The 13,612-nt window shown below is 43.3% G+C and overlaps 1 protein-coding gene across 9 annotated transcripts in view; it reads right to left on the bottom strand.

Annotated features, from left to right (window-relative positions):
* Positions 1-13,612, bottom strand: part of DGLUCY (D-glutamate cyclase) — a 157,591-nt gene that overhangs the window by 143,351 nt on the left and 628 nt on the right. The window lies entirely within an intron of this gene.

Raw genomic sequence — 13,612 nt, 5'->3', positions numbered from 1 at the left:
AGCATTTATGTCATTTTCAAATTGTTTGCTCTTACAAAAATTGCTTCCAGGAACATATTTGTACATGAATCTTTGTGCCGTTCATTATGAATGTACACAATAATAATGAAACTGAATGACAAGGCAGACATTGGCTGAGCAGTAAGTAGGTCAACACTCTCACCAAAGGAATCTTAGAAGCTCCTGCTCTTGGCTGGGCGCAGTGGCTCACGCCTGTAATCTGAACACTTTGGGAGGCCAAGGTGGGTGGATCACCTGAGGCTAGGAGTTCAAGACCAGCCTGAACAACACGGTGAAACCCCGTCTCTATTAAAAATACAAAAATATTTAGCTGGGCATGGTAGCACATGCCTGTAATCCCAGCTATTCTGGAGGCTGAGGCAGGAGAATCGCTTGAACCCACGTGGTGAAGGTTGCAGTGAGCCAAGATCGCACCACTGCACTCTAGCCTAGTGAACAAGAGCAAAACTCTGTCCCCCCCCCCAAAAAAGTTCCTGCTCCTCTGACAGCTGAGTTGAATTAAAACTCAGTGTGGCATTAATACCACAGTTCTCTGACAGTTTTCCAAAAGACTGTAAGGTATAGGGGGAATTCTCTGGGAGCAGACCAGCACATAAACAAAGCTCCCGAAAACTAAGGAGAATCCATGTCTTCTGGAAGGGCTCTTCCCATTGTGTCGATTGGATATGAGAGTCAGGCCATCCCAATGACTCTGATGAGAGACAGTCTTGCCCTCTTTTCTGATGTGTCATTATTGTAGTTGTCTTATTATTTAAATAAGTTTAATTAAATAAGATAAACGGCAGTCTACTGCATCCAATGGGATGACATCAACCCTAAAATGACTGGGAATCTCATTACGGAGTCACGTTGGGATATTTTTGAGATCTGCTTTCTCCCCATACCTTGTGCAATCAAATGCATTCTTCATTTCTCCAACAGAGGAAATGGTTTATTTGCAATAACAATACCACCACTTTGCGCATTATCTTATTTGGTTCTCGGAACAATACTCTGAAGTACAAACAGCTATTTTTATTGTCCTCGTTTTACAGATGCAGAAGCTCAGGCTCAATGACATTAAATGGTTTCTGGTTGATTTCCCAGTCTCCAGGCAAGCCTCTGGCTAACAGCTGGATGTAGTGGGCATCTCAAACTGTGATGGTAGCGACTGTTTTCCACTCTGAGTCTTCCCAAACCCACCCAGCAACGCGTCCCTTGTCAGAAGTATGCAAACATAGCACACACTGGTGCAAAACAAACACCAAAACACATCTCTGGGCTTCTGATCTTAGCCTTCCTCCCCGCCCTCTTCAATACCTGTATTATACCCATGATACAATGTACTATTGGGTTTGTCATCCAAAAATGAGATGACCTCTTTCTTTTTGTTTGTTTTTGAGCCAAGGTCTTGCTCCGTTGCCCAGGCTGGAGTGCAGTGGTGCAATCATGGCTCACTGCAGCTTCAACTTCTTGAGCTCCAGTGATCCTCCAGCCTCAGCCTCCCAAGTAGCTGGAACTACAGGAATGCACCATCACACCTGGCTAATTTTGTCATTTTTTAATTTTCTGTAGAAATAGGGTCTTGCTTAATTGCTCAGCCTGTTCTCAAACTCCTGGTCTCAAGTGATCCTCCCATCTTGCCCCTCCCAATGTGTTGGGATTACAAGTGTGAGCCACTGCACTTGGCCCTAAAAGTGGGAAGATTTCTTTGAGTCTAAATGTCTCAAGAAGAAGAGAAGAGGAGCTAGCTGTCTTAGGATCTGAGAATGACAGTGTGGCTGTGAATGTTAAGAGGAGGAGGACCCTTCCTGTAGGAAATAGCTAAAACATAATAATAATTAAATAAAATAAATTAAAACATAAAAAAAGATAAGTAGGAAATGAGCAGATCCACCTCCTGGCATGAATGGAGCTCAAAGAAGACACATTGCCTGGGTTTGTCTTTTTATTTTATTTTATTTTGAGATGGAGTCTCACTCTGCTGCCCAGGCTGGAGTCTAGTGGCACCATCTCAGCTCACTGCAACCTCTGCTTCCCAGGTTCAAGTGATTCTCCTGCCTCAGCCTCCTGAGTAGCTGGGATTACAGACAGAGACCTGCCACCATGCCTAACTAATTTTTATATTTTTAGTACAGACGGGGTTTCACTATGTTGGCCAGGCTGATCTTGAACTCCTGACCTTAGGTGATCCACCTGCCTTGGCCTCCCAAAGTGCTGGGATTACAGGCTTGAGCCACTGCACCCTGCCAAACTGGTCCATCTTAACCAGGCTTGGGGGTCAGGCAGGGGAGACTGTGATGGCTTTCACTTTTCTATTCCCTCCAAAATTTTCTTTTGAGTTTCCTCTCCCACATGCAATGTCTAGAGGCAGCAAACTAGCAGCTGCAGCCAGCCTATAACCACAGTTGAGCTGCAATTATTTGCCAACGATTTTAAATTGCTACTTAATACTACTTAATAATCTGAATTTTGATGTTTCTTGGAAAATCAGAAGACTGGGCTATGGAAGGCCAGCATTCCTGGGTGGTAGTAACTGGCTGCAGCTCAGGAGTGACTGTCACTTAGAATGAGGTGCGCCCCTGTCTCCCTACATCACTCCAGCCAGCTGCTTCATTTGATGGCTCTGGCCTATACAGATGTTTGAATTTGAGACATTTGAAGGACAGATTGTGATCCTAATGTGCTGTAAGCACCTTGTAAGGTGCAAAACTATAATGTGTATTGAAAAACAGGCCCAGAATGCTCATCCTTCTTTACTGATCCATAACTATGCAGTTACTAGAGAGCTGTGGGTAGGGGTGGGGACCTCAGCTTTGGAAATCACAGTGAGTTTGAGTCCAGGCTCTGGCAGTCATTACTTTTGTGATGTCAGGCAAGAAAAGACCATAGTCTTGATGAGCAATGGCAGGAGGTTTGGGAACCACTGTCTGGAATACATTCAAAGGCACGTGGGAAAAGACTGATCTTCCAAGCTGAATCTCAGAGAAGCTCAGGATGTGACAGCACCCAATGTGGCAGAGTGTGAGACCTGAGCTGAAAATAGGGGATTAACTGAAATTCTGCATATGGAAAAATTGGGCCTTTCCACCCTACCCCAATCCCTGAAAGCAAAGTCTCTATTACTCAGGAAAGATACCGTCAGATTCTGCTGCTTGTGGGTGGAGGGGTGGTGAGAAGTTGAATATCTCCAGAGTGAGGAAATCAGCACATTGTAATATTCAGGACTCCCTGGCACTTGAAGTCTTGTAGTTAAAAACCTCTGCCCAGGCACATGGAACTCAACAAACTTTTTAAATGCTTGACTTTTCAATAAGAATGAACAATAAAAAAATCTCACTGGGTGCAGGGGCTCACGCCTGTATTCCCAACACTTTGGGAGGCTGAGGAGGGCAGATCACCTGAGGTCAGGAGTTCGAGACCAGCCTGCCCAACATGGAGAAACCTTTTACTAAAAATACAAAAATTAGCCAGATGTGTTGGTGCATGCCTGCAATCCCAGCTACTTGGGAGACCGAGGCAGAATTGCTTGAACCAGGGAGGTAGAGGTTGTAGGGAGCTGACATCACGCAATTGCACTCCAGCTTGGGTGACAAGAGTGAAACTCCGTCTCAAAAAAAAAAAAATCTCTAGGCACTTCAGAAAATGACTCTGTAATAAAAGAGACTAAAATAAGCAGGAAAATCAAACAACAACCTTGGAGAATACACTTATTTTGAGGAAGAAAACCCAAATCCAAGCAAACTAAACTAAAAAGCTCCAATTCACATATTCAGAAAGATAGGATGCCCAACAAGGGACAAACAGGGGCTTTATTAATTAAAAACATGACTCTAGGTAGGGTGCAGTGGCCCACGCCTGTCATCCCAGCACTTTGGAAGGCAGAGGTAGATGGATTGCTTGAGGTTAGGAGTTTGAGACCAGACTGATCAACATGGTGAAACCTTATCTCTACCCCAAATACAAAAGACAATTGGCCCTGGAAAGCCATGAAAGTAAATCCTACCATGACAACCTTTTAGGAGGAGGATGATCAAGAGATCGAGACCATCCTGGTCAACAAGGTGAAACCCCGTCTCTACTAAAAATACGAAAATTAGCTGGGCATGGTGGTGCCCGCCTGTAGTCCCAGTTACTCTGGAGGCTGAGGCAGGAGAATTGCTTGAACCCAGGAGGCGGAGGTTGCAGTGAGCCAAGATCCTGCCATTGCACTCCAGTCTGGGTAACAACAGCGAAACTCCGTCTCAAAAAAAAAAAAAAAAAATGTATATATATATATATATAAATGTTTTTTAATCTCTAAAATTATACGGAACAGAAGTTGGGAGGTAGATGTCAGAGGGAATCTGTCTGAAGAACAAAAATGCTGTTACCGTCATCATTTTTTTTTTTTTTGAGTCATGTTTTCACTCTGTCACCCAGGCTAGAGTACAATGAGACTGTCATAGCTCACTGCAGCTTTGAACTCCTGGGTTCAAGTGATCCTCCTGCCTCGGTCTTCTAAGTAACTAGGACTACAGGTGCATGCCACCACACTCGGTATATATATATGTCATATATATGTCATTAGCCTACATGACAGAGTTAAATGTTTTAAATGTTTTGAGATGTCATCTCACTCTCTTGCCTAGGCTGGAGTGCAATGGCACGATCTTGGCTCATTGCAACCTCTGCCTCCCAGGTTCAAGCGATTCTCGTGCCTCATCCTCTCAAGTAGCTAACTACAGGGTTGTACCACTGCATCAGGCTAATTTTGGATTTTTAGTATAAATAGGGCTTCTCCATGTTGCGCAGGCTGGTCTTGAACTCCTGAGCTCAGGCAATCCACCCACCTCAGCCTCTCAAAGTGCTGGGAATATAGGCATGAGCCACCACGCCTATTCTGTAATTAGAAACTGTTATGACATCTGCAAAATCCTTTTTGCCATGTAAATCACATGATCACGGGTGTAACACCTGGGGACAAAAGGCATGGGGGCCATCTTATCCTCCTATCCTACACTACTCAAGAAAAATGACTGTTAATTTTATATATAATGAGTTTTCTAAAAAGCATCAAAAAGCACCATGAGAAAGTTTTTTTTTTTTTTTTTGGTGTCTCAAATCTCACTTTCTGGAAACAGCCATCAATATTTGGAATATGTCATCTGAACTTGGGCACAGAGAGCAAAAAGATCAATAGATAACAGTGGAATTTTATTCTGTAAATTATTTTTAAGTAAATTTAAGTTTAATTTTACAGAAAACAGAAATAAAGTAAAATAGAAGGAACTGCTGAACTTCGGCTAAATGTTTGTAAACCACAAAAATTCCTAAAATAACCCCCTTAAAGATAACAAAAATCAACATAAAAATCACCAAGAAATTAGAATCATGTTTGCTTAAAAAAGCTGCAGTTCATGGAGCTCATTTTGGTTTTTTTTGAGACAGAATCTCACTCTGTCGCTCACACTGTATCTAGCTATAGTAAGTTCTAGCTAGATACAGTTGTCTGCTGGGAGCTGAGTCTGAGGTCTGTATTTTCCTAGTCAGAAAGAGTGATTAGTACAAATTAGAGAAAAGCTAAAGACAATCGGCACCAAACCAAGGCTTTCTTCTTGGTATAATCACAAATGAAAGGGAACTAAAAAAAATAAATCACTTTTTCATTCGGTTATTTAATATAACTCAATGACCCTTCATGTACCACCTAAACTTATTTCATCTTTCCCCAGTAATACAAGTCTTCTTTCCCCTTTGGGAAACACCCCTCCAATCCAAGGATCAGAGATTAGGTCCCTCTAAGGAAATACATTTCCTGTTCAAGCCTGTACATCGACTCTTAGCATTTCATCAATTTTAGTCAGACTTTGCAGTATTTGGCAGGCATTTCTCATGGTTTGTGGTTTGAAGTTCTGAGAGTTTTTTTGTTTCATTAAAAATGGGACCTTTTCTGTGTTTTTGCTTTGCTTTCTTTTTGTGTCACTTCTGGAAGATTTCAAGGCAGGAAAGAGGAAGGGAGTCCAAATATCTTTATATCCTTTAACTGGACACATGTGTAATGTGCATCCCTCCAAAGGCTCTCACGGCTGTGTGCTGGTTGGCCCAGGTTCACACAGAGGTGGATGGAGCCACACATCAGACTTGAATCTTCCCTTTCATCCTAGTATTCCTCATCTGCCACGCTAGGAAGGTTGCTAAGCTAGGAAGGTAGTATGTGGGGCACCAAAAGATGGGGTGAAGACACTGCTTACTTGTTGCTGCCCCCTTCGCAAGACTGTCTCTCCATTTGTGTGTGTGTGTGTGTATGCGTGAGTACATTCCCAGCCTTCTTACTTCACAACAGTAGTGACATGTCAACTTCAGCAGTGGTGGCTGTCTTAAGTGTGAACTTCACACCCCATAACTGTGTTGGTCTCTGTCTCTTGCAGTGAGTCTCTTCAACTTACTGACTCTGTATCACATAGTGAAGGTACTGACAGGGTCAAAAACAGTATTAAGATATTGACAATGGGCCTGGTGCAGTGGCTCAGGCCTATAATCTCAGCCCTTTGGGAGGCTGAGGTGGGTGGATTGCTTGGGTTTGGGAGTCTGAGACCACCCTGGGAAACATGGTAAAACCCCATCTCTACAAAAAATACAAAAATTAGCCAGGCACAGTGGCATGTGCCTGTAGTCCCAGCTACTTGGGAAGCTGAGGTAGGAGGATGGCTTGAGCCCAGGAGGCAGAGGTTGCAGTGAGTGGACATTGTGCCACTGCACTCTGGCCTGTACAACAGAGTGAGGTCTTGTCTCCAGAAAAAAAAAAAAAGATATTGGTAATGTAGTTTTTGACTTTTTGAAAGATTTTCTTTTTTATCTTGCATACACTGGAGTCTTTTGATAGAGCCAGGTAAGGGGAAGTATGATGTGGTGGGCCTTAGGTGTTTACTGCTTCCTACAAAGGCAAACACGGGGGAGCTTCCTGCTCACACTGGCTAAATAAAGAGATTAATCACGTCCTAGGGGCTCACACCAAGTGAGGCCCTCTCCCCCTCTGCTTACTTATATGACTAAAGGACTGTCCATGTACCAACTAAACTACTCATCTTTCCTAATGAAAAAGTGATTTGTTTTCTTTGGTTCCCTTTCATTTGTGATTATACCAAGAAGAAAGCCTTGGTTGGGTGCCAATAGTCTTTAGCTTTTCTCTAATTTGTACCAATCCCTCTTTTTTGTTCTTCCTCAGTCTACTCAACATGAAATCACTCGTTTTAACAAGGAAAGTATAGGCCCCAGACTCAGCTATCAGCAGACAACTGTATCTAGCTATAACTTATATCATTTTGCTCTCATTGTATTTATTTTAATATTTACTTCCTACTTCCTATTTACGGCAAGTGACACTGGTTTTTCTTTTTCCTTTGTTTTAGAGATGGGGTAATGATACGTGCCCAGGTTGGATTAGAGAACTCCTGGGCTCAAGTGTTGCTCTCTGCTTCCCAGTGAAGAGGGGTAAAGCTAAGGACAGTTGAGACCACATAGAATGGTGCCACAGACACAGGCCTACAACAAAAGGGGGTGAGCATGGACTCCGTTCTGGCAGCATCTACCAAGCCAGCCTGGATAAAGTCAGTTTCATTCTTTTTTTCTCTCTCTTTTTTTTTTGAGATAGAGTCTTGCTCTGTTGCCCAGGCTGGAGTGCAATGGCGCGATCTTGGCTCACTGCAACTTCCGCCTCCCGGGTTCAAGTGTTCTCCTGCCTCAGCCCTCTGGTAGCTGGGATTACAGGCATACACCATCACACCTGGCTAATTTTTGTATTTTTAGTAGAGATGGGGTTTCACCATGTTGGCCAGGCTGGTCTCCAACTCCTGACCTCAGGTGATCTGCCTGCCTTGGCCTCCCAAAGTGTTGGGATTACAGGCATGAGCCACCACACCCAGCCAATAAAGTCTGTTTCTAAGAGGAAGAAACATATTTTCAAGGTCTTGTCTCGATTACTCTTCTGGCCACGGCGGAAATCTGACATTTTAGGGGACAACCTCTCTGTCCCAGCCTTTTCATGGACCCCGCCTTCTCTACTTCTCCATCTCTCAGGGTGGGAGGGAGCAGCCATGGTTTCCTCACTTCCAGCTGGGCATCCTCCAGGCCGTAGCCCATTATCTCATCCCAGGTCAACAACTTTTCCTCATTTGACTCCAAGTCCTCTGCTCATATCACTAATCACTCAAGTCCCCCGCCCACTTAATTTGGTGTTTTCAGCCATTCATTGATAATTTTCCCTCCTATTCTCTATAGTGTCATCACTATCTCTGAAAAGTTGCTGTTTTTTTTTCAAAACTCCAATTTGCTGTTACTTACCACTCTTTGCTTCAATAGTTGTACAAAAGAGCTGTGCATTACAAACTTGGTTGTACATTAGGTGAATGATGTGGGGAGCTTTAAAAAAAAAATCCCAAAGTCCAGGCCCCACCCCAGACCAATTTAAATCACATTCTTTAGGGGTAGGAGTGGTGGAGTTTTTTGTTTTGTTGTTATTTTTAAGTATCCCAGGTGATCCTGATGTTCAGCCAAGGTGGAGAACTCATCATGCTAGCGCCAACTCCTTGGACTCCATCCTCTTCTTCCAGGCTAGCAGTTTATCCTGACTTCAGTGCCTTCTCATCCAGCCTGGGCCCCAGGGTCATTCATTTTAAGCAGGTTATGGCCCAACCGCTCGTCTCCCACCCTGAGGGGATGTGTAAATTGTTAGAGAAAGACACTTCACTGTCCCGATTCAGGCTTTCTAACTCCACTGGAGCCTGTGCTAGTGAGCCTTTATACAAGCTGCCTGGTTAGATCTATTTCTCAGAGTGGCTGTTCCAAACTGTTTCCACTATCCTCAGATCCTTAACCCATGCCCTCCTCTACCTCCTATCACTCAGCACAGTCCTTAAGTCTCTGGAAGAAACTCTTCCTGCATGTGTGCACATCTGCGTGCTCACATGGCGTGTTTCTTCCGCTTTACTAAGTTTACTAAGTTTTGCAACTCTTCTGCTGTTTTAAAGTTATTTGAAAATAAGATTAAAAAACAAAAACCCAAAACATTCCCTGTCTCCCTCCAGCTAGGACCTTTTTTCTTTATTTTCCTTCAGAGAAAAATATGTCCCCACACATGGTTACTACTTCCTTACCTTCCATTTGCCTTGCCAAAACTGCTTTGGATATTGTCGCCAGTGGCACCCAAGTTGACACATTCATTGGATTATTTTTTATTTTTTATTTTTTGAGACCGAGTTTCGCTCATGTTGCCCAGGTTGGAGTGCAATGCTGCAATCTTGGCTCACCACAACCTCTGCCTCCTGGTTTTAAGCAATTCTCCTGCTTCAGCCTCCCAAGTAGCTGGGATTACAGGCATGTACCACCACACCCTGCTAATTTTTGTATTTTTTTTAGTAAAGACAGGGTTTCTCCATGTTGGTCGGGCTGGTCTCGAACTCCCAACCTCAGGTGATCTGCCTGCCTCGGTCTCCCAAAGTGCTGGGATTGCAGACTTAAGCCACTGCACCCAGCCAATTCATTGGTTCTTTCTAGACCTCATGTTATGTGACATCTTAGGGTGTCTGATACAGCTGCCCATTCCCTCCTTCTGGAAATACTTTGGTTTCCAAGACATAAAACTCTCCCGGTTTTCCTCTTCTACCTCTAGCTCTACCTTCTTATTCCAACTTTTCTTTTTCTTTTTTTTTGAGACAGAGTCTGACTCTGTACCCAGGCTGGAGTGCAGTGATGCGATCTCTGCTCACTGCAACCTCTGACTCCCGGGTTCCAGTAATTCTCCTGCCTCAGTCTCCTGAGTAGCTCGGATTACAGGCACACACCACCATGCCTGGCTAATTTTTGTACTTTTAGTAGAGACAAGTTTCACCTTGTTGACCAGGGTGGTCTCGAACTCAAGCGATCTGCCCACTCGGCCTCCCAAAGTGCTGGGATTACAGGCCTGAGCCACCGCACCAGGCCCTCTCCCTAGGTAATCTTATTCATACCTCTGGCCTCAAATGCCATCTATGTGCCTGATTCCTAAGCTCACACCCCTATCTTAGAACCCTCTTCAGAGCTTCAGACTCATATATCCACACTGCTACTTACTTTTGGCCCTGGATGTTTCAAAATTAAACTCTGGATGTTCTCTCTCATATGTGCTCTTCCTTTAATTTGTCCCTTTTATTATTAAACAATAGTGCTATCCTCTTCCATCCACCCAGCTGCTCATGCTAGAAACTCTCTAGCACCATCACTACCTCTGAAAAGTTACTTTTTTCAACACTCCAATTTGCTCTTATTTGCCACTCTCTGCCCTAATAGTCGTACAAAAGAGCTGTGCATTACAAACTTGGTTGTACATTAGGTAATGATGTGCGAAGCTTTAAAAAAAATCCCAAAGTCCAGGCCCCACCCCAGACCAATTTAAATCACATTCTTTAGGGGTAGGAGTGGTGGAGTTTTTTGTTTTGTCATTTTTAGGTATCCCATGTGATTTTTTTTTTCTTCAGATATTCCCTTTTTTCTCACTCACCAAATAGAATCCTTCAAGTTCAAAATATAAACCTAGAAATGTTTCATTTCTCTCCAGCTCTACTGTACCCACTGTTATCTTTTGCCCAGATTACAGTGACAGTCTCTTAACTGGTCTCTTGCATCCCATTTTGCCCTCTCTGGCACAGTCTCCAAACACTAATTTCAGTGACCTTCGAAAATGCTACCGCAATCATATCATTCCTGTGTGTAAATTCCTTCTATTGCTTCCCACTTCACACAGGATAAAGTCCAAAAATATTAATAAGGGCAACCACATACTTCATGACTGGGCCTCTGCCTACCTCCCTAACCTCATCCCTTACTTACTGCTTTAGGCTCCACTGACATTCTCAATCTTTCCATAGAATAGGCTCTTTGCCTGCCTCAGGACATCTTCCAAAAATTTTGGTCCCTCCATATTTCACATATGGAATAGCATAGGCTAGAGTATGCTTTGGTAGCAAATCATCCCATCCAAGTAGCTTATGCCTAAAAAGGCTTATTTATTGCTCACTTCACAGTCTGATATAGGTTAGGTATCTCCTTAAAGCATTAAGTGGAAACTCAGGGGTTCAGAGTCCTTCTAGATTGTGGCATGCCCATATTAAAGATGTGGCCTTTGTTGTAGCAGTAGGAAGAGAAGAGAATGTGAATGATTATGCAAGGAGTTTTCTGGTCAGGCCGGAAAATGGTATCTATCATTCCAATCGGGTCTGACCATACCCCATTGGCCAGATCGCAGTCATATGACCCTAACCTAACTGCAAAGGAGGTAAGAAAAAAAGAAGAAGAAAAAAAGTCTTCCTGTATGCCCAGGAAGAGGAAATGAGATTGGTGAACATTAGGCTAGTTTTTGCCACATCCTGGTTAAAACCTACTTGTTTTTAAAGACTCAGCTTAAATAATACTTACTTACAAAGGTCTTCCAGCTCCTTCAACTGAAATTAGGCATCCCTGATACATTCTATTGTAGCACCCTATAATTTTCCTTTCCAGCATGATTACAATGGAAAGTTTTTATTTCTTTATGTGATTATTTAATATTTGTATCTGTTGCTAGACTGTAGGCGCTATAGGAGCAAGGACTGCATCTGATTTGCTCCCACTGTGTCTCTAGCACCTTTCACAGTACTTGGTATAAAACTGGTATGAAAGTTGCTAAGTGAACAAATTGAACAGTTGCTCACAGTCATTGCCTGGCTCCAAATAGCACACGACTTTTGCAGGAGAAAGACAAGTAAGTAGGCAGTCATGGTTTAGTGTGGTGATAAATGTTCCAGGCAGGTGAGCCCAGGGAGCTGTGACAGCAACCTGAAGGAACTTGCAAGACTTCTGTGTTTTCTCTTTCATAGCAATCGAATCTGCAAACTCGATTGCATAGGATTCTGCAAATTATGGCCCTGTAGGGCAAATCTGGCTCATTGCCTGTTTTTTAATGGCCCTCAAGCTAAGAATTGTTATATATACACATACTTTTTTATTTTTTTTAGATGGAGCCTTGCTCTGTTGCCCAGGCTGGAGGGCAATGCTGTGATCTCAGCTCACTGCAACCTCCACCTCCCGGATTCAAGCAATTCTGCTGCCTCAGCTTCCTGAGTAGCTGGGATTACCTGTGCCTGCCACCACGCCTGGCTAATTTCGTATTTTTTTTGTTTTGCCATGTTGGCCAGGCTGGTCTCGAACTCCTGACTTCAGGTGATCCACCTGCCTCAGCCTCCCAAAGTGCTGGGCTTACAGGCGTGAGCCACCGCGCCCAGCCTGTTTTTATATTTTTAAGTGATTGAAAGATAATTAAAAGAAGAATGTGTTATGATACGTGAAAACTATGTGAAATTCAAATTTCAATGTTGATAAAAAATGTTCTATTGGAACAAAGCCATGTCTTTTGTTTATTGTCTTTGACTGCTTTTGAGCTACAATGGCAGAGCTGAGTAGTTGTGAAAGAGATCATACAGACTGCAAATCCTAAAATATTTACTATCTGGCCCTTAATAGAAAAAAGTGTGCTGACTCCTGATCCAATCCATGCTTAGTTTAAAATATGACATCTATGTGAATTACGTCCAACTGTACATCTTTAAGTTTCTCCTTTTTCTCATTCTCGTGTCTGCTACTAGAAATCAGGTCCCCTTTAGTTCTATCCTTGCAGCAGTATTCCTGCCCTGCTATCTCTCTCCTCTTCTTGTCAGTTCATCACTGTGTAATAAATAAAATCTGCACTGTTCAGCACAGCATTCGTAGTTCTCCATTATCTTACCACAACTCACCTTGTCAGCTGTATCTCTTACATCATATTTTCATCTAACCTTATCAGTCATTTAACCCACCCTTGACTTCTCTGCTGTAGGCCAACGCTCACAGTTACTGTCTCTGTGTGAAATGTCTGTTGCTGGTATTTCTCTCTTATCCATCCTTTACGTTGGTTATCTCAAATACCTCCTTGCCCTAAAAGCTTTTCCCAGCTTCTCGTCTGGGAATAATTATTGCCATCCGTGCAAGATTCTCTAACGCTTTGTACGGCTGCTTTATTCCAAATTCTGCTTTAAAGTTTTTTCTCACGTTCTATTGAAAACTGCTTAGGGGAGGGATTTTATTCTATTTTGTTAATCTCTGTATCTTTTTCGGGGTCTAGGAAGAGTCTTGCTCCAATCTGAAACATCTTTCCTTCGTAAAATTCCTCATCGGGAGCTGGGACTGTGAATTTTTGCAACGTTTAAGAACTATCTGTCATTCAAGCAAAAATGCTCAACTTAACTTGTTTAGGGTTCACTAGCGCGAGTAAGACCTTTTTAGGACACGTTGTCTCGCAGGTGGTCACAAACCTATGAATCGCTGTCGGGACACTTAGGTTTGTCTGCAAACACGTGGGTGATAAGCGCTACCCTCCAGGCCCTCCTCTGTCCACGGTGATTGGCGGACCAAACGTTCCAATCATCCCTCCCCGCCTCTTTCGGCAGTAGCCAATCAGAGACCCCGAGCGCCTCCTGACTACTAGACACTGTTTACTAACAGAACGAAGCTGGGGAATAAGGGGTGTGACCGTTCTGGGGAGGTCAGGGAAGGGAAGGTCTTGACTGCGCGTGCGCACCAGAGG

The sequence above is a fragment of the Callithrix jacchus genome, chromosome 8, assembly GCF_049354715.1.
Source record: "Callithrix jacchus isolate 240 chromosome 8, calJac240_pri, whole genome shotgun sequence".
In the NCBI taxonomy this organism is placed as follows: domain Eukaryota; kingdom Metazoa; phylum Chordata; class Mammalia; order Primates; family Cebidae; genus Callithrix; species Callithrix jacchus.
This window is presented reverse-complemented; position numbering and strand designations above follow the sequence as displayed.